Source organism: Rhopalosiphum padi, chromosome 1, assembly GCF_020882245.1.
Source record: "Rhopalosiphum padi isolate XX-2018 chromosome 1, ASM2088224v1, whole genome shotgun sequence".
In the NCBI taxonomy this organism is placed as follows: Eukaryota; Metazoa; Arthropoda; class Insecta; order Hemiptera; family Aphididae; genus Rhopalosiphum; species Rhopalosiphum padi.
The window spans coordinates 47,601,961-47,623,854 of NC_083597.1; the positions used below are offsets into that span (position 1 = coordinate 47,601,961).

Consider the following 21,894-nt stretch of genomic DNA (forward strand, 5'->3'; position numbering starts at 1 on the left):
TCGTCATCAATATTGTTTTCTATCTTATCTTTTATCCTGTTTTTTATTAGTTAGCAAAATGTCCGATGTATGCGATATTAAAGTTAAAGTCCTGTAGTTAGCGCAATCTGTCGCATTATCTTTCTTGGGAATCGCTTTTCATTAAATCCGGTCCTGCTGCCTTATTGTTTTTAAGTTGTTCCAATGCAATATCAAATTCCGTCCTAATGATCGATGGTTCTTTAAAATCTATTTCTACTTTATCTTCTTGTTCGATGTAATCGGTCCGTTATATAACTATTCGATATATTGTTTCCATCTATCACTTATATCTTCCGTATCAATTAATAGTTCGCCCCTTCTATTTTTAACTACACTGCTTTTCGTTCTACTTTGAAACGATGTTGACTTAACTATGTCATATGCTCTATCCATCTTACCTTTACTTATCTTGTCTTCAATTTCCTTTGCTTCTCTACATTTTTTTGTTATGTAGTTTTTTTGTTTTTTTTGTGTTGTTGGTAGTTTCCTTTTTTCTTATAGTTGTTCCTTTCCTTTATCAGATTCAGTATTTGTTGTGTTATCCTCGGTTTCCTAGGCCTCAATGTTTCACTTTTTAAAGTTGTGTCAACTGCATTTAATATACATTCTTTTATTGAATTCCAATCGTTTTGATCATCTTTTACATTTTCCTTTGTGCGTTCGGCGAACAGGTTCCACTTTACTGGGTTTTTACTCCTTACTTGCTGTTTCTTATACTTTAAACATTTTAAGTAACATTTAGCTATTATATTATTTATATCTACATTAGTAAGACAGAGACAACACATGCATAACATGTATAACGTCTTCTTAAAAATCCAATATAATTTATATAATTGTGATTTTTTTCTGAACAAGATACCGTTTTGGTAAATTTAAGAATTTTGGACGAGGGAGATCTTTTTTATATGACTTTTGCATTTTTATAGCTCAATTTATAATATTCAATTTTTTTTTTTTTTAATGTAATTATAACATTTTAATATATAATTTTTTTGTGTTTTTAATTCAGTTAAATCCGGTCTTTTCTTATAACATATCCTTCCATCGAAAATTCCCGGGTACGCTATTATATCTTGTTCAGAAAACAATAAAAATTATATAAATTAATATAATATTGGAATATTAAAAGCAGATCACGTTTAGTTCCCTCAGTTTAAAAATTAAAGTGAATCGATCTATTATGAAACTTAATGGTAAGAAAATTATCTGTGTTTGTTTTTTACGATAGTTCAATTTTTTAGCAAATTATGCGTATATAACATAGCGTAAACTAAAAATGCTCATAACTAGGGCTCGGATTTATATGTAAATACATATTTTCACTGTGACTTTTAATTAATTTAGGTGAGTGATAAATTCGTTTCAAAAGATTTTCAATGAAATTAACTATATTTTATTTTACATATTTTTACATATTTCTCAATAATTCCATTTTTTCCTACATGTTTTGACAATTTGTTCATTTACGATTTTTTAATAATTATTAATTATATACAATTATATTTTTCAATACAGACAATTTCCCCTATTTCCAAAAGTACAAAATAGTAACAAAATAATACCAATTTTTGAACTTAATCTGTGGTAGATATATAACATAGGTACTCCATTAGACATAGTCAAAATGCAATACTATCCAATAATTAGTGGAAGCCGAAAAATCATTCATTCGGTATAAGGCAATTTTACGACCAAATCAAAGATCTTTTGATTAAAAATTTAAAAATGGTTGTCATCAAAAATTGTAATCGAGATAACTAAAATTTTTATTTTTTTTAGCTTTTTTTTTTTATTTATATTTTATAATTTGTAACACCTTTTTTTAAACAATTTTACTATTTAAAATATAATTTGTTTCATTAAAAACTCATATGGATTTATTATATAATTAAATATTAATAAATAAATCATATAAGTAAAATACCTACATATTTTGATTTTTTTGGCACATATCTATGTACATATTTTGCTAACGTTAATACATATTTTGGTTTCATAAATACATATAAATCTAAGCCCTACTCATAACTCACTTAAAAACATAATAATCGTAAAAAACCAACATACAAACACAGATAATGTTCTTATACCATCCAGTTTCATAATAGGTCGATTCACTCTAATTTTTAAACTAAAGGAGCTAAACGTGATCTGTTGAGCATAATTTTGCTATGTTATGCACTTGTAAGTCGAATAATGTAGATATAATATAATATAATAGCTAAAGGTCATTAACAGCCTTAATATCAACCTATTATGTATTTTCAACAAATATTAAAGCATATTTCTTAGTGTTATTATATACATATTATATAGGTAATTACTACTTAGGAACTTAATATAAACAATAATTATAAATACACATGTTATATTAGTGTTATACAGTCTGTGACAAAAATCCGGTTCAACCTTAATATCTCTTGAGAAAATCAATATATTTAAATTCGGTTTATTTTACAGTAATAAGTATGGAGTTACTGATTGAATGATATAAAATTCAATTTTTTTTTTCAAAAATTCAAAAATTATCAAAAAAAGTGGTTATATAATATATTTTTAACATTCATTAAATACATAATCTGTAATTATTATTTTATAATAAGCGTATGTGATGAAGGTAACATGGTTTGAGTTACAGAAGATAAGAAGCCACCTATTGGAAGCACTAGGGCACTTTTTTAAGTTGATAAGTTGTGATGTGAGTATAGATAACGCAATAGGCGAGAGCGGTTATTTAAGGCAAATCTTTTAATATAGGGATGAGTTGCCAAAGTTAGCCGGCGGTTTAACAAGTTATTAAAATTGAATACAAATTGCCCAAGTTATAGAGCCAGTAATGTTTTTGAATTTCTAAGAACAATAATTTTGTTAAAATAATTTTTCTTAAACTAAAAACCAGTAATGTTTAACTTATATAATGTCTATAACTTGGTCAATTTTTACTCAATTTTATTTTTTATTTTAACTATTAAAAATTGTATCAAAATAATGGCTATCTTACAAATTTAAAAAACTTAATTATTAGAACGCCAGCTAATTTTGACAACTCTTACGTACATCACATACACATCAACTTAAAAAAACTCTAAAATTTCACAACCATCACAATCCCTTGATTTCCGAACTATTCACCAACGCTATTCCTAGTGACCCCAGAAGGCGACTTAAATGCACCTGTTTTCGGGACCTACTAAATTAAAATTATTGCACTACCCTCCTTTTTAATCTCATTCTGTCTTATACTAACGCACTAAAAACAGACCCCTACCCTTAATAAGTGCCTCCAGTCGGCGCATCCCAAACGGCTCCCGTCCATTGTTTTCTTAATCCAAGGGATACAACACGATTGCGAACGTTCTACCTTTTTTATAACACGATTGCGAACGAATAACTCTTATCAGAGAATTTGTTTTTTTAGCCGAAAATCGAACGATTGCTAACGTTTTTTTAAACAACGTTGCCAAGTTTATAATTTCTAAATATTTTAAACATTTATTATAAACATTTTTTTTTTTTTTTAATATAAACTATTGGTATTAATAATACATACAATTAAAACAACAACTCTTCGTTACAAACTAAAATAAAATTATACAAATAGGTATGTAGCGTTTAAAATGTTGATTAATTAAAACAATTTTCGTTGTATAAATATTAATAATACTGTTACAAAATGTACTTGTTAATTTTACGTTATAGAAACCGAATAAAAAAATAATATAATACATTCAAAATACTAGTTTTAAAAATACATATGTTAGCTAGTGTTACGTTAGAAACTGAAGAATAAATAAAATAATACATACATACATAGATCTGAGTTCTGAATAAAAAATAAAATAATACATAATTATACATTCAAAATAATAGCTTTTAAAAATTTTTTCTACATTTTTACTTTTTTTTAAATTTTTTCCTTGGTAGGAATTTCCAGTTTTTCTTAAATATAAAATTAAATCCTTGTTTTTTTTTATAATCATTATAATTTTGTAGAGTTAATTCAATTTTAGATTTATCTTTTTTGGCCATAGGATTATGTACATTGTTTTTAATTGAATTAATTATTGTCAAAGTTTGAGCTTGTGTTTCTTTTAAAACTGATATAACTACGTGTGTTGGAGGATGGGGCTATAAAACTGACCATTGTACGTCCTATGAAAGCTCTCTGGACCATTAGTAGTTCTAATAAATAATTATAAAAACTAAGAGATTTTGAATTTACTAATAAAATTAACATAGGAAGGAACTAGAATTTAATTTAAAAAATTTTAAAACCATACCTTGGATTTACTGAGGGTTCTTGTGCCCAAAGATATGGTGGAAATAATGAATCAGGTGCAATATATGTCGATACTAAATAGTCTGTAAATACATGAGCTTTTTCTAGATTGGGGCATTCGGCTATTAATGCTAAAAATGCATCTTCAATTTCGTCACTGGGTAAAAACGGTAGCTGAAAAATCATTTTAACCATTGTTCTATCTATCTTATCGGATCGCCCCGGCGTGGTGTAATAGCAAAAAACTCTTATATTATTACTATTTGATTATTTTTAAAATTATTATTTAAAAATTTGTTATTAACACCATATCTGACAACATCGCAAAATTAAAGTCGAGTAAAAACGTTCGCAATCGTGTCACCAGAAAAGGTCCGTTTCAATCGTATATTACCCATTCCAAGACAGCTCCCGTCGAAAAAGGTTTTACGAATAGGTACTTACCCAAACTGCAGTACTTTTTATTTCTTAATGATAAAGTATCAAATATTGTTATTTTTACATGTGACACCAACTTGGATATTCTCAAAAAAACCCATTGTATTTATGTTGATGGCACATTCAAGTGTTGTCCAAAACTTTTCTATCAGATTTTTGATTTTTTTAAAATTTTTTACATATGTACACATATTTTTTTAACTTAGTATTTAATTCACAATAACGCAACAATATAATAATATGCTTTTTTATATAATTTTTTATACATTTTTTTTATATTTTTTTTAACCAAAATGTAACTCAAAATAATACGTGCTTTTTTATATAATTTTTATATATTTTTTTATAATTTACTTAGTATTCACCAATAAATTTTTAACTACGCCTCTTTTGATACAGTCCTAAGTCTGTATGAAGTGGGAAGGAATTTGTGTTGTAAAAAACCGGAACCGTTTGGGTAATTACCTGTTTGTAAAACCTTTTTTGACGGGAGCCGAATGGGCTACGTCCCCTCCAGTGGGTGGAACCTTATCTCCTCTAGCTCAAGCCATGTTACCTCCATCACATACGCTTATTGTAAAATAATAATTACAGATTTTGGATTTAATGAATGTTAAAAAAAAAGATATCGCATAAACATTTTTTTGTTGATAATTTTTGAATTTAAGAGGAAGCCATACCCGCGTCCTCAAAAAAAAAAATTGAATTCTATGCCATTTACCTAATCAAAATTTCACACTTATTATTTAGTATAAGAAAAAAACGCATTTAAATATAATAATTTTTGATGACAGAGATATTATGGATGATACGGGAATTTTAGAACAGATACTGTATAGATAACAATTTAGGTTATAAAGCGGGGAAAAACCAATAAACGACAAAGCACACAGCTAAAATTATAACCGATGCCTAGTTAGACCTAGAATGCTAATATGCCTCCTGGCCTGTCGCCAGAGGGGCTACCGGAGATGGAGTACGACAAGCGCTGTTTACGAATTGCGTGTCGTATAAGAAGGTATAATACTATAATTGCGTCCCTAAAATATAAAAAAAAAATATTGTTTAGTGTTTAAAATATACAAGACGCGCAATTAAAAAAAAAAAAATCGGGACGCAACTAATATAACCCCCAAAATATCAGCGACGCAGTAATTCGTATGCAGCCACGAAAAGTCGTTCTTCACCCCGGTTTGGTCCACAAGCCGCGGTCTTAAGATGGCACTACACTACTGCAGTTAATAGTTTACTTTTGTTTTGTTTTTTTTTGTGACATAATAAATAACGTTGTACTTTACTCTAATTGTCTAATTTTTGAACCACGTGTGTGATTTTTTTGGTTGGCTTTAGTCTTAAATTCGTTACTGTTATCATAAAGAGTTTGGAAAAAAAACCCGATGATTTACTTGTACTTTGTATGTTTGTATATAATTATGTTTCTCTAATTAAAATATAAATCATATTTTATTATGATACTTTGAATATAAATTGGATTATTATCGCCAAGTTGTAAGTACAGGTTATATGAATATATTATACTATAATCAATACCCATTAACTACTTATCACCACCTTATATCATTATCAATTAAATTTTATTTTATAACATTTTAATTTTATTAAATCGTTCTAATAACTAGAGTCTTGTTAACTGCATAACAAATAACAATATTATAATTAGAATAAATCATCAATGCATGAAATATTATATAATATTAATATAAACATAAGTTAATTTAAAAATTGTCAATGATTTGATGTATAAATCAAAGTCATCAAACCAATAATAGTAAACTGTTGGGTGTTGTTAGGTTCTTCTATATAGTAGTAAATAAATATAACGTAATCTGTGAAGCAAAGCTAAAAAAAAAAAAAATACTGATAAATTGACATTAATCGAACTTTGCAAGTGTATATTATTTATTACAAAACAAATTAACATTTACTTATTATTTTATTTTATGGAACAAGTGATATGATATCAGATATTATCCTCTAATATTATCTAACAACATAGATAACGGTTAATAAAGTATTGTGTTAAATAATAATAATTAATATTAAATATCTTGGCCTGATCAAATAAATAATATACATAAATAAATAATTTTTATCTCATGGTAATTAAATTATTATAATAATATTATGTAATAATAAAAATAAATTATTGTACATACCGTAAAAATCACTCTGTTAAAACGTGCAAATTAATAAGTAAATAAGAAAATAAAACTTTTGGTCCAATACTTGAAGTTTGTAACAATAATATTACAATTTAAATAGTGTGATATACTGAAATTATATTAAAGATATTACATCATTAACAAACAATACATTAATTATATTATGATTCTTAAACTATAGAATATTTAGTAGATACCTAATTTATGACCACACCCTAAAGCTAGTAATATAATATAATTATTGAAATATCCACTAGTATCAGTGTATACCCAATGGCCAATTGAGTAATGCGATATATTATAAGCTATTATAATATACCCGTCACATATTATATATAAAAAATAATATAATTTATAAACATTAATGATATTAATTAATTTATCATTTATTTATTAAGAGTTGTGCCCTAAAACGTCATTATTTTTATAAACTTTTACTTTACCTGAAACTAAATTACGTTATATATAATTGTATATTATTAATTTATAATATAATATAAATACATAATTCGTCAAATGTTTGATGTCGTATCTTTTATCTTTTCAATATTTATTATGCTACTTAATATATTTATATTTAAATACATATTTAGGTAATATTAGGTATACATTGTTATAAGAAGTTTGTAGGCTTTAATCATAAATTATTTTAAATAATATTAAGTGATTGAAAATTAAATAACACAATAAAATGCCTGGATTTTGTATTTATCTTTTCTGACATAGTAATTAGGATTACATTTTTGGACATAAAATGTAGCGTCTGTATATGGTATACTTGTTCGTAGTGTGGTATATGATTTGTCATATTATATTTATTGTATTTTTAAATTACCTATGTGCAGTGTGCACATAATATTATATACTATAATTATATTGTAAAATGATTGGATCAATAAAACTCATACAATTTTAATGTCAGCGTAGTGGAGGAAATCATTATATGACTTTATTGCAGACAACGATCCAATCGTCTTTCAAACACTCAAATTGTACATTGGCAAAATGATTATGTTCGAGATGTAAGGTTTTTTCAAACGCATTTTCTGTACAGAATGGGGGGGAGGACTGACATTTTTAGTAGTTGACAATAACGCATTTTGTAAAGTCTTTAGGGTTCGTCACGCGCCCCGTATAAGTTTCCGCTGTCGAAGGGAAAAAACAATAATAATAAATCGAATAACTATTGTCACAATCCAAATCGTTCCGCTATAGTATTCTCCCGAGGTGGACCAAAGCCAAACATTTGATAGCACACTAAAATACAATTTGTACGCTCTTCTCAAGGATTTTTTTTTTAAACAACGACCTTGACCTCGAGCTATCTAAGCTTGTCGATCTTAGTTTAACATAATATACACAAATCTCAATTGGTATATACACATATAATATATTATATAGGTACCTAATAATATTTTGTTTTTGAACGATGTAATTATTATTTTCAATTAATTTGATTGTTCAATCATTTTCAGTTTTGACCGGTACAATCAATAAAATTCAATAACCACGAACTATAATATGGCATTGGTATAGAGTTACACACTAATATATTGTATATTGCCTATAAAGGTTGTTTATAAAGGCATTTTAAGCATGTTTACAGTATTCAATATTATACCCATGTAATTTACTGAAATAACTAATTGGACTCTTTGATGCACAGTATTCAGGAAAATGAGATTGCATTTTAAATGTATTTAACTTCGCATACGCTTTTGTATAATCTATAATTGATACACTCAAAAAATTAATTAGCAAACTTTAAATGGCTGGTTTGTTTTCGTTTCTAGAAACTATAATAAAATATACGCCCATATAATAATATGATGAACAGTTAATGCAAGTTTATGTTAAAATACAGAAAGGCGTATAGGTTTCATGTAAGTATAAGCTAAAAAACAAACAAAAAGAATTAAAAACTTTTAACGATACTGAAAAGTTACCATAAAATATTGACCAAAATAATTATTTATGGATTTAAGTTTTATGATTATCGTTAATACCAATAGAAACTTCATACCTGCATTGTTTTTTATTCAATTTTTTTTTCAATAAAAGTTTTTTTTTAACTACTACTAAAAATCAAGAAGGAATATAAATTTTACACAATAGGTATTAACGGAAAAATATGTGAAATAAATTCAATCTATGCATCGAAAATTTTGCTTAAAACTGCATTCTCAACAAGTATATAAGTATATACCTACATAAGTCATGATTAAACAAAAAAGGAGTAAAACGATAATATAACATAAATTATATTATATATAATAATAATATTATATAGTATGTACCAGTACCTATCTCCATAATTTGGCTGAATTAATCTGTTAGAGTTGTGTACTTGTGTAGGTATAGGTACCTACGCAAATATGAGTTTTTAAGTAGTTAAATAGTTTAAGTTAAGTTAAAAAGTAAATTTATCTCAAAATGATAACTTAACTAGTTAACTGTTTTATAATTAACTTAAGAACTTAACTAGTTTAATTGAATAATGGAATAACTTAGTTTATTTTAGTTTATTTAAAAATAATCCCGCAACTAGCAATTTAATGTTAATTAAAAATGTATTTAAAATTGTTGATATATTATAGGTACCGTTTAAGTAAAAATAAAATAAAATATACCCAACTTAACGTAGTTTTGTGGTGATGTATAAGTTAAATTGTTTTTAAATATAGTAAAGAAAAATAATTTGAAATTTTATATTGTCTGGTATAAGTATATAAATACAATTATAATTTAATTAATTAATTTTTATTCTATAAAAAATAAAAATGCAATTGTCATATTGATTAATGCTGATCTTATAGGTATAAAGGTTAATATCTAACCTTATATTATTATTTATAAGATTTGTTTAATGAATTTAAACTTAATTTAATACATTTTTCTCATAAAAATGTACAAATTTTCATCAAAAAAAATATTAATTAGTAAATACCACACCCACATGACAATATTGGGTAAAAAAATTGAATTTACCAATATAATATATGTTGGGTGTATTTTTTAATTATATACCATATGTGTTGGGTAGGTAGTTAGGTTTCACATTATCATATACCTACTAATTGTGCAACTTTAAAATATTACAAAAAAAAAAAAAAAATAGCTAAATATTCTGTTAACATGTATCATAATATTATTCCTATTTTTATTAAACACTGTCTGTAGTGATGTAGGCAATACATGTTTTAATCAACTAAACTATTAAATCAAAGAATATTTATTAATTTGCATACAATTTTATAAAATCATTATACATAGTGTCATTCGTTAAATTATGAAAATAAATATAGTTTTTACATTTTCGGGTACCTACTTATAAAATACCTAGTACGTTATAAAATAATGATGTTTGACGTTATTGTATTTTTAATCGTTATTTTAATATTTTTTTTAACGTTAAAAATATAATACAATTAAAAAGTCCAATAAAATTTAACATAACTTTGTTATGTTAACAATTGAGTAGGTAGTTGAATTATAAAACTATACTAATAAGTATATTTATTATTTAATAAAAAAAAAAAAACAACAATAAAATAATTGAGAAAATATTTACTATTGTTAACAAAAATTGGCTAACTTTGAAAAGTTAGAAAAAATGAATAAAATTAAAATTCTTATTGGAATGACGTTATATGTATAGGGTAATCGGTAAAAAATACTCCGCGAAAAAAATACTCTACAGAAATAAATAATAATATCCAATAAAAACATACAAAATCATACTGATAAAATTGCCTTGCATCCGTAAATAAAAAAATTAGTACACACAATACGTACACTACTTACACTATAGTTACATCCGATGATATGTCTCTCAGAAATAGATTATTATTATTTAAACAAAAATTAATTTATATTAATTGCATAATAATAGTTAAAAAAAAAATTCAGCCTTAAGTGCATTATATTAATTATTGTTTATAATTATACAAATATTATTATTTAGTATAATTCTAGTAATAAACAAATATTAAAAATGATAACATCGGAAATCAACTAACGATACTTGATCACTTACAATAGTTACAATAGCACACACCACCTTAACAGGCTTAACACAATATCGGCGATTTTTACCATCTTTTTCTATTATGTTTAATCAATATGAGTAAATTATAATTTTTAAGTTTTAAAGTTGCCAAATTATTATTAAAGGTAGGTACAACGTAAACAAAAGGCAAATTTAATTTTTAATAACATTATTTATAATTTTTTTTTTAATACTTGCCTATTCGTTAATTGTTTATTATTAATTTAAATTATGATTATTGACATATTTTGTAATTTTATTATGTTTATATTTTGTTTTCGTAATCGAATTTTTCGATTTTTGTTTTCGTTATATCGCTTAAATATTTTTCTGTTTTATCTAACGTTATTAAAAACATTTTGAATTATTGCTGTAATAAAACAAAAACAAAAATAAAAACAATTTATTTAATTTTAACATGTAATATTCTAATTAATAGAAAAAGTTTAGAATATTATGAATACTTTAAAAAGTTAAATATTTAAGTTAATTAGAAAATGAACTATTATAGTAATACACTGTACACTTGTCATGTACAAATATATTCGAATTTATACTATTTTTTATTATTTAAATCTTGTTTAAAAATTATTTTATGCAATTTTATAATACAATATATTGAAATAGATTATATTATGTTTATTAATCATTTTTCTACTTATGAAATGTTAATATTGAATAGTATTAAAATGAAAGTATTTTAGAATGTGTTTAAATAGTCTAATCTACTAACATCAGTGCATCCTTCGATAGCTCAGTTGGTAGAGCGGTGGACTGTAGTGGTACAATTCACAGATATCCATAGGTCACTGGTTCAAATCCGGTTCGAAGGAAATTTTTTGCAATTTTTTCATAATCATATTACATTAGTATACTTTGAATAGTATAACATATTACTAGTATTTTATTTATTTGCAAACGTTTCCGTTTAAAATACATTTGTTATTTATTATTTTTTTTTTTTTTAATAAAAATCATAATTATTCTGTTTCTTTAGTCGTATTATGAATATTATAACTAGTTTGAGATACAATTATATCTAAAAAAATAGTACCTATGTTGTATAATGTACAGTACCTAATTATATAGTTGCATTGATTATAAACTATTATTATTTAATATAAAACATTTTCTGAGCAACCACAACAGATATTATAGATATGCATATGAATCTAGAAACAATATTAACACAAAAATAAGTTATGAAAAATGTTATCAACAACCTATATATTTTTACATAGGTACTATTTAGCATTTTTATCTTTTTTTTTATTGTTTTTTTTTTTTTAAATATCAACAACAAAGGTTATTAATTTTAAAATATATAATGATACTATGATAGATTCAGTTTTACAATAATTATAGAATAGTTCCATAGTTAAAATTTAAGATTTTAAATCGTAAATATTATTATTTATTACTATAGTTAGAGGTTAAAAGCATTGAATGACTTTTTTCTTAGAACTTATATAAAGTGATTTAAATATGAGTAATTAAAATTAAAGTATATGAAAAATATCTGACGTATAAATCACTTTTGTAAAATTAAATCTTATGCATATATCATACTATTTAGTATAATATTATACAAGTAGCCAAAATTTACTTTAAAAAGTACTATAAATGCTATTTATATTTATTTTAGGAATATAAACCACTATTTAGATCTTAGGTAATAATAATTACTATTTGAATAGCACTGTTTGTACGGTAATAACGATATTCAAGGTTTTATTTTTATCTTATATATTTCTTTCTTTCTATAACTACAGTGTAGGTACTCTCGATTATCCGCGAGCGTACTATCTGCGTTGCGGATTATCCGTTGTCTTCTGCGGGAATCATCTACATACCTATATGACATGTAAACAAAAATATATATATATCTTTACATTACCTATACATCATTATCGGTTTAAATGGGTTGTGATGGCCGATTACTCGATAACGACGTAAAATACAATACGCTTATTGTTTAATACATATATTAATACTTTTTGGTAATTGTTGATACGTTAAATGAAAAAAAGTCCATCTAGTATCATTGGAGATACGTAGTCGTTCTTTATTATAACCTAATAATCAAAATACCGCAATTTTGGTTGTTAAATTTCAATTTCCAATTTATTTTTTATTATAAAATTTAAAATATTTTCGTAATTTTAATTTTGCGGATTATCCGTGGATGCCCTGCCACCCTATTTCGCGGATAATCCCGAGTACATTAGCTTATTATGTTTAAAAAATAAATAAAAAAAATAATTTTTTTTTTTATTTATTTTTTAAATTCATTCATAAATTTTACATTCATTAATAAAATTAATGAATGTATTTCCAAATCTCGATTAAAGAAAATCTCTTGGTACATGGTTACTGAAGAGGCACAAGTCTAGAGATATTTTAGTGTACTTTAATTTGACACCATATATATATATAATATTGTAATTATTACTTATTAAATATAATATGATAAAAAAATAATTTATACTTTTAATTCTTAATAAGAATAAAATATTTGCTTAAAACTATTTATTTTAACAAAATAAAAATTGATATTCTTCAATTTCCTTCTTAGAATTTAATATTATTATCAGTGAAATTAAAAAAAAATAATAAGGTATGATACAATTTTATATTGAATATTTATAAGTACGTACAACTCGTACAAGTTATGTACTGTAATGTTGAATGTTCTGTAATAATAACAATTTAATATTAGATGATTTTTTTATTTCATATTAGGGCCTCAAAAGTCAGTCAAAACTCTTAATCCGGGCTTGCTTGTTTCTATAATATATAGCCTGATATTAGTTCTGTATTTTTACTCTTCGTTGTGTAATTTCAGAAGAAAAAAAACCAAAAGATAAAACTCGAAATCCGATCTGACAACGGGTCGAATCGATGTCGCGGACATAATCGGCTTGTTTCAATCGAATTCATCAGGTCGTATTTCGTTGGTAGTTATCTTGCGGTTGTGTTTTTGTTAGGTATTTATATGATCTACAGATCCGTGGAGTTGAGGATAAATAAAAATTCGTCACACGTCCATGGGTTAACGCGAATACTATTTACAGGTACGATTCACGTTTTAGACCTATCTACGTATGTACAGCAGTAAGTGTACTCGAGTTGTACAACGAAGTTTACTCAACTAAATGGATGTCTCGTTTAGAAAACTATACGTTTTGGAACGCGTTTTTCATAATACAATAATATGTCAAAACGATCAATAAACGTGTATCTAGTGTTTACCACTCTTACCGTCTACTATAGCGACATTATTATAACACTATTTATATTTATTCTACATAAACGTGGTATATTGTATAATAGTGTCCCCACTATAGTTGTCAAAGTTCGAGTTGATAAAACGTATTCGTACAATATTACGTTCCGCTCTGTGATTATTGCATATCACCGATAGATTATTACGAACGACTATACTTTACTGGACGCCTCCATAATGATAGTAATAATTATACTTTCATTTATAATTTTATAATATACCTAGGTAGTTAGAATTATCCGTGACATAGTTACTAATAATTTAGCGAATTCCACAGATGTCGTACAAAAGTGAAAAATTACGGTAATTAGTGGTTAGGTAGGTATAATGGTTATCTTGAAATATCAATAGTTTTGTTATATGAATAATGTATATTATCTTTTAACAGATGTCGGTAATAAATTACATAATAATATATAAACGTATTTTTTTAATGAACAATTTTACTCATTTATAGTCTGTGTAATCATTGATAATGATATTAAAATTACTTTTAGTTGATTTTAATGTGGGATAAATACATAGTAATATAATATACCTCATATATTATAAAATTATAATTAATAACAAAAAATTGATCTTTTGGCATTTTGAATACGAACTCTAAATTAACATCCACGACCCGTTAAAAATAATTTATATGCGTATTGAAAAAAATGTTGCGATTACGAATAACAAGCGATTATTTAATTACTACGAATTAAAACCGATTTATTGATCTAGTATGTTATGTTATTTTTAATTAAATTAATTTTCTATATTATAGTTAAAAGTAAAATTATTTGTAGTGGAAAAATTATATTTTTTTATTAGCCATTATTTCAGATTAATTAATTATTTTTCTGATAAAAGAATGTTCGGCACCAGTGCTTGCAATATTTTAGCTCTAAATTTTCACAGAAGAGCACTGCTGGCAAGTAAATAAATTATAAAAACTGAATATCTTAATACACAATACACGGCAGTATTTCAAGAAATTTATAAGGATAAGTATAACTGGCATTATTATATTAAATTATTAAATGGTCATAACCGTTCGAAATACAATCAATACGGACAAGTTTTTAGTTGGTGAATTTAAAGACAGTAGTAGGTATATTAAGTTTGATATAAACCATAGTACGAGTATATACTATATAATATTATTATACTATACGCCCACACGGATATTTTCTCCAATTATTACTTTGTATTGTTATGTGTTGTTAAGTTAGGTTGATTCGTTTTTCTGAGAATATTTTCTTTGGGAATCATCTTTGAACAGTTTTGCTACTATAAAAGTATTTTTTCACACAATATTTATATAATATACAATATATATTTTACAAAAAGAATGCCACTTTTCATCATCGAAGTGTATTAATAAATAACTTTTGTCTAACAATCCACGTCTATTTTAAGTCATTTTTATATTTTTTTTATATTGTTTATAATGTCTATTCGATTCGATGTTTTGTACTTGATCGACTTGATGCACATTTTTTTATATTATCAAACGTCAGTGTTATATTTCACATCATTGTTGAAAAACACAATCAATTTAATACAGATATTGTTACTATACCTATATTATTAAAATAATAGTAGTAGCTATAGTTCAATAAGTATTATTAGTTTTCAAAAAAGTATTTACTGTATGTGAATTGAATAAACGTTGTTTTAGATTCTGTTGAGCTGAGTGAATAATTTATTATATTAATATTAGAATGAGATCTTTTATTTTTTATTTAATAGTGTTTTTTTTGTCTGTTATTACTATTTTTTGGATTAGAAATTTAGTTTTAATTTTTATCATTAATAAGTGTGACTCCTTGTAGACAAATTATTCTAGTTGATAGTTGTTTATTACTTAACTATTTTTCTTAATAATTGAGAAAAACTAATAAAAACAGTATTTAAAAATAGAAATATTTACTTGACATAGTTTTTTTGACAATTTTGTTTTTTTACAAATATTAAAGATACGTTATAGTCAAATTTTTTATTTATAAACATTTGAAGTAAACATTTTAACATAATTCGCTAAAATCATTAAAATTTTAAAACAATGTTAAAAATGTTATACATTTTGAAAATTTAACATAAAGCTCTTTAATAAATATATTAATTATTCTGAAAGCAAAAAAATTTCAAAACATAGTTTTAACTGAATAAATAGGATTTTAGTTATTTTGTTTTAGTTAAAAATATTATTTGTGCTTATTTGAAATATTCAATGTATATAATTATTATATATTATTCATACAATACAATTATTAAATGTTCTAACACACACACACATATATATATATACTGCAATAGTTATATAAATATAATATCATAAAATATAGTCAATATAGGTTGTTAGACTGTCATAATCGTTTTTAGAAAAAATAATTTATAATTGAATTCAATTTTAACTCATACATTACTATTATTTATTTTTCAATAACAAAGAACTCTTAACACATACTATAATTTAAATCAATGAACCCACTTTACCTCTTTTTAAAAAAAAAAAAAATTCAGAAACCATAATCAGAGATACTTAAAATTGTAATCAAATATTTATAGGAGATATTAAATAAATATTTGAAATTTTCAACTCAAGAAAAAAATAGATTTGGATTTCTATTTATAATATTTTTGTTTCTAGTTTAAAAGCTTGAAAACCATTTGTTTTTTGTGTAGAAATTCAAAAATATTTAAAATACACAATATTCAACATTTTTTTTTATTTATATGAACTTTTGAATGTAAATTAACTTTTAGGAGTACCGTAAACGTGCGGTTACTATCCACTTGTCTACTTGATATTTGTTACAAACATTGGAGTGGAACATCAACAGCCATGGAAGCAGATATAATATCGTTCAAGGGTTCATTCAAAGTTTAAAAACGAATAATTTAATTTATTTACAACAATCTATTTGGAGATGGGGATAGTATCATAATGAAAAAAATACAAATTGCAAAAAACATATTATAGTAATGACGTGTTTATAAAAAAAAGTTGAATGTACGAACCATATCCAACTACTTCAACCACATGAAAGATATTATATGTCTATAAAAATAAAATGTACAATGAGTACAATAGTTGTGCCAAGTTTCATACGAATGAAAATAAAACGTAGTTATATACATTTTTTTTATACACATCACAATATATTTTCATAAAACAGACGATACCATGTAATATCTAAATTATTTTTTATAATTGCTTATCGAACAAAGTAATTAAATATATTTTCATAAATCATAGGCTACGGTACACGATTTGAACCTTTTGCTAAAGAAGCATTTGAACTACTAAATAGTATATAATATTAAAGTAATACAAAATGGAGTTAATGTGAACGATTCTCTAATAGAAATTAAATTTTATTTTTAAATTGGAGTAAAAAATAAAATATTTTGCACAAATAAATTATTTTTGAACACAAACTGTGATTGATTATATTAAGTATTATAAGGGCAATTCTATAAAACTTAAAATAAATTATTTTTAATATGAATACCTACAGATAAATTTGTCTTGATATAACTTTTATTTTAAGGGGCAACAACTATGCAACGCTAAATCATGGCCTCGTCACCGGAATTGATGTATGTAGTCATAAATGATTATAGTGTTAGTTTAGTCCAACACGAGAACCCATGAATATCACTCTCGTACGCGAATGCACATGTCAATAGTTCGAAAAAATATATAAATTCGTTTAATGAATTTCATGACAACTTAGTTATTGTGTTGAAAAAAATATAATTAATATTATCGTTGTTTGATTTTAAGTCTGAAAAATAATTTAAATTCAATAGAAAAATATCTATATAGTTAGAACGGAACACTTTCAATTTTTAATTATGTTATGATAACATCCATATTTTTAAATGTTCAATTATAATTCAAAATTATATAGGAATATATTTTTTTTAAATGTTTCGTTCGACAAATATACGTATTTCTGCTGAACATGTAATATTGAATGTTTTAAAATGCTAATTATTGTATACAAAAATACAATTTAGAGCTATCTACGTTGAGTAAAAATGTAAGCATTAAACTCTTATTTTCTTAGAAATACTGTGTAAAAACAGTTAATGAATGATGGCCCAAAAAAAGATTTTAAATAATGATTTATTTTTATATGACACTGGGTGTTGAACACTATACTATTTTCATAGAGTATACTGTTATAGGTTTTCCGTGGTAGCTTATAATATTATATCATAATATATATGAATGTGAACGATAAAAAATATTATATTTTCGTTCGGAACAAACGTTATGTTATAAATTTAAATATTATTCGTTTGTAAAAAAAGATAATAAATATCTGCAACCATTGCGTGTATGAGGACCGTGGACGGTGATCATCGAACGACGGCGTTTTGCTGATGATTGATGTATCTGGGTTTGTGTATTGTTATAGTAAACTATAAGACGTATCGGATTCGCTCCAATCGGTCAGTTTTCCGCGATAACGTCGAAATCAGCTTATAATGGACGCATTCTTGGGAGTTCAACACATAAGTAAATAGAAGATGATATCGTATGACGTATAACAAATGTAGGAAACAACAAAAAAAATAAAACTATTATACGAAAGAAATAAGTTAATTTGATATTCTATAATTGCGTATATGGTAGGTACACTATAATACACGTCCACACATACAATATCGTTTTAATTCATTGTTTGAACTCACCTATTGCTAATAATGGTTGCATATTTTGATTATTATGTAACTGCAATTTTAATTGATGTCAATATAAAACAATAGTTATGATCAAAGTGCACCAATTGTGATTTGACGTGTGTTTTAATTATTTCTATACATTACTATACGAGTATGTACAACTACTCGTGTAAATTTAGTCATTATAATACAATTTATGAGCACCTACCTACCTATATCGAAATTGGCTCATGTTTTTGTATAAAAAGAATCAGCTGTGAGTGAAAACAATGAATTTTAATTTTGTACGTCATGGTACAATATATATTATATAGGTACTGTACATAGCATTTTGTGACTAAAATAATAAATTGATTCTCGATATTATACTGTATGATTTAACTGTGCTATAATCATAACACGCGTAATTTAACAGAAGTTCGTATACATTCTCTTAAATTTTACACGTGTAGGAAAAGTTATAGAAAACGAAGAAATGTATTTATAGGTACTTTACCCGTCGCTATACAATTATTTTTTATGAAGTGATCCCAAAATCAATATCGTGTTATGAAGCCGTGAAATCGTTTTTGAAAATAACTTTGAAATTAAATATCCGAGCTAAGTTCGGAATTTCGAAAAATTTCACGTTTTACAGCAGCATAATATGCATTTAATATTACGTTGATATATATAATACTCTACAGCAAATTGGAAAATTTTTTTCTGCAGGGATATATGCGGAAAAACACGACAACGAAGACGATAACAATTAAAATACTATCCATGTAGGGGCGGGTGGGTTTGGAGGGGGGCGGTCGGCGATTCCTTGTAAAACGTTCGGCGACCGTCGCGGGACTTAACGCGACGGACCAATGAGGGTTCGCGATCGTGAAGGTGGCGGTCGCGAAGGGGGCCGGTACGCGTCGGTGACGACGTCGGCGGTTCGGGCGCGATCGCGGAAAAACGCTCACTGCCCGCACACACGCACACGTGTTTTCTCGCCGACCAGTGCTCGACCCGGTGGCGTGCTCGTTGCATTCGCGTCGTCTGTTATATTCCGTCGTCGTCGGCAGCCCTATATCGCACACGTCCCGAGACTCCGATTTCCCTACTCACACAACAAAAAATTGACAGTTCACAGCGATTGAATGTCGCATAATTATTATAACGGAAAGAATATTGTGATCTAGGTGCAACGATGAAAAATACATTAATTACGGTCTAATATTATATTGTACGGCGATAATAATAATTTAAGCGCATTTCACCTGTATAGATAACGACTTTTTCAAAATATTTGCAGTCCGAAACGGTTATACTTGTACAGCAGCGGCACAGCGGCATTATCGCTCCAACTTTGGGTGAGTTTTTGTGCTTGTAAGTACTTGAATACGACTTTACTTCACGTGTATTTCGTGATCAAAGAAAAAATATTTAAATAATGATTAATGAATAAGTCATTGTTATTGAAAACTTCTAATGCCTTATAAATAGATGAAAAAAAAAACATGAACAATTTACTAAAAAATTAAAATTATTTTAAATACCTAATATATTATACTGATTATTGTTTATCTTTCGTCAATAACTAATTTAAAAGGCACTGTGGGATTAATTACAGACATAAGACAATTATACAGTACTGAGTTTTAAAGTTTGATCCTTATTAATTATATTGATTATCAAGTTATAATTTTATAAGTTCCAATTAAAAAAAATATATATAATATAATGTAACTTTATGTGAAGTACAGCATACTATCGAAATATTTTGGTCGTATTTACCTAATTATATAATTAAATTAGTCAAAATATAAAAATTAATAAATATATTTTCTAACACGTGTTAATTATATAGGTACTTATAATTTATACATAATACCAATTAACTATCTATCTATCTCTCTCTATATATTATATAAATATATTTATTATATATGATATAATGATATATTAAAATGATTTATTATATTATAAACTAAGTATATTTACGTATTCAAAATGTTTAAATTATAAAACGTATAGTTAAGAAAAATAATAATTATATTATTTGTATAATATATTTTAAAGTTTATATAAATGCCATTGTATATTAAAATGTTTTTTTTTATTTATAAACTCAAGTAAACTTCATTATTTAATTAATTAACTTATATTTAAATCAGAGGCGAACAAAATTATATTATACATACAATTTGAATAAATTTATAACATTACATAGAACAAAATACATAAACTTTATGAAAAAAAGATAAACCAAATAATTTTATTAAGAAGGTACACTTATAACCTAAATAATAAACAATTTTTATAGAATAGTTTAATCATTTTCACTTTGATTTTTATAGGTATTATAACTTAAATTTTATGATTTGTTAATTTTATCTAGTTCAATACTTAAATTGTATGATTATAGTTCATCATTTAAATCTATTCAACAGAAGAAAAAGTATTAATTCGTTGTTAATTACTGTTTGTACTGGTTTTTTACTCATATCATGTTGTTATTATATAAACATTTTGATGAAAAAATTTCATATATTATTTACTAGAAAATAGCTAGAAAGATTAATTTTTAAATCAATGATTTGAATTTAAAAAAATGAATTTACTATCAAAACTTGATCATACACTTTTTATTTAAATTAATAAAATATTTTACTAGATAGAAATTTTGACATTTTAACTAGATTAATAAAAGTATATTTGGTATTTGAATGTTTAACATAAAATAATAATATTATTCAGTGTTTTAGTAATGAATTAACCCTTATAAATTACGATTAGCTTCTCGTGAATCTCTGAAATTAAATAATTAATAAAACGGCAATTATCGCTAAATAAACATCCGACACAATGAATTTACATAATAATACGTACGGCTTCATTAAATATTAAAGTTTAGTTTGTCGAGTCACGTAATCCACAATAGCATTTAACACAATTAGTCTTGTCAATAATTAGGCAGTTT

At 25.2% G+C, this 21,894-nt stretch overlaps 2 protein-coding genes and 1 non-coding gene across 9 annotated transcripts in view; 2 read left to right on the top strand and 1 right to left on the bottom strand.

Annotated features, from left to right (window-relative positions):
- The window catches only part of LOC132931693 (sodium/hydrogen exchanger 9B2-like), a 77,540-nt gene that overhangs the window by 22,786 nt on the left and 32,860 nt on the right, over positions 1-21,894 (bottom strand). The window lies entirely within an intron of this gene.
- On the top strand, positions 11,716-11,805 carry Trnay-gua (transfer RNA tyrosine (anticodon GUA)). Its single transcript is given in 2 exon segments — positions 11,716-11,752; positions 11,770-11,805. It is a non-coding gene; the product is annotated as a tRNA-Tyr (tRNA).
- LOC132931695 (lachesin-like) overlaps positions 19,883-21,894 on the top strand; it is a 183,588-nt gene continuing 181,576 nt past the window's right edge. For 2 of the 4 annotated variants that reach the window (XM_060997633.1, XM_060997636.1), the window contains exon 1: positions 19,883-20,284. The gene's annotated coding sequence lies outside the window, so the exon portion shown is untranslated. Of the gene's footprint in view, positions 20,301-21,894 lie in introns of all 4 variants that reach the window. The other 2 variants (XM_060997635.1, XM_060997634.1) reach the window with 2 other exon arrangements.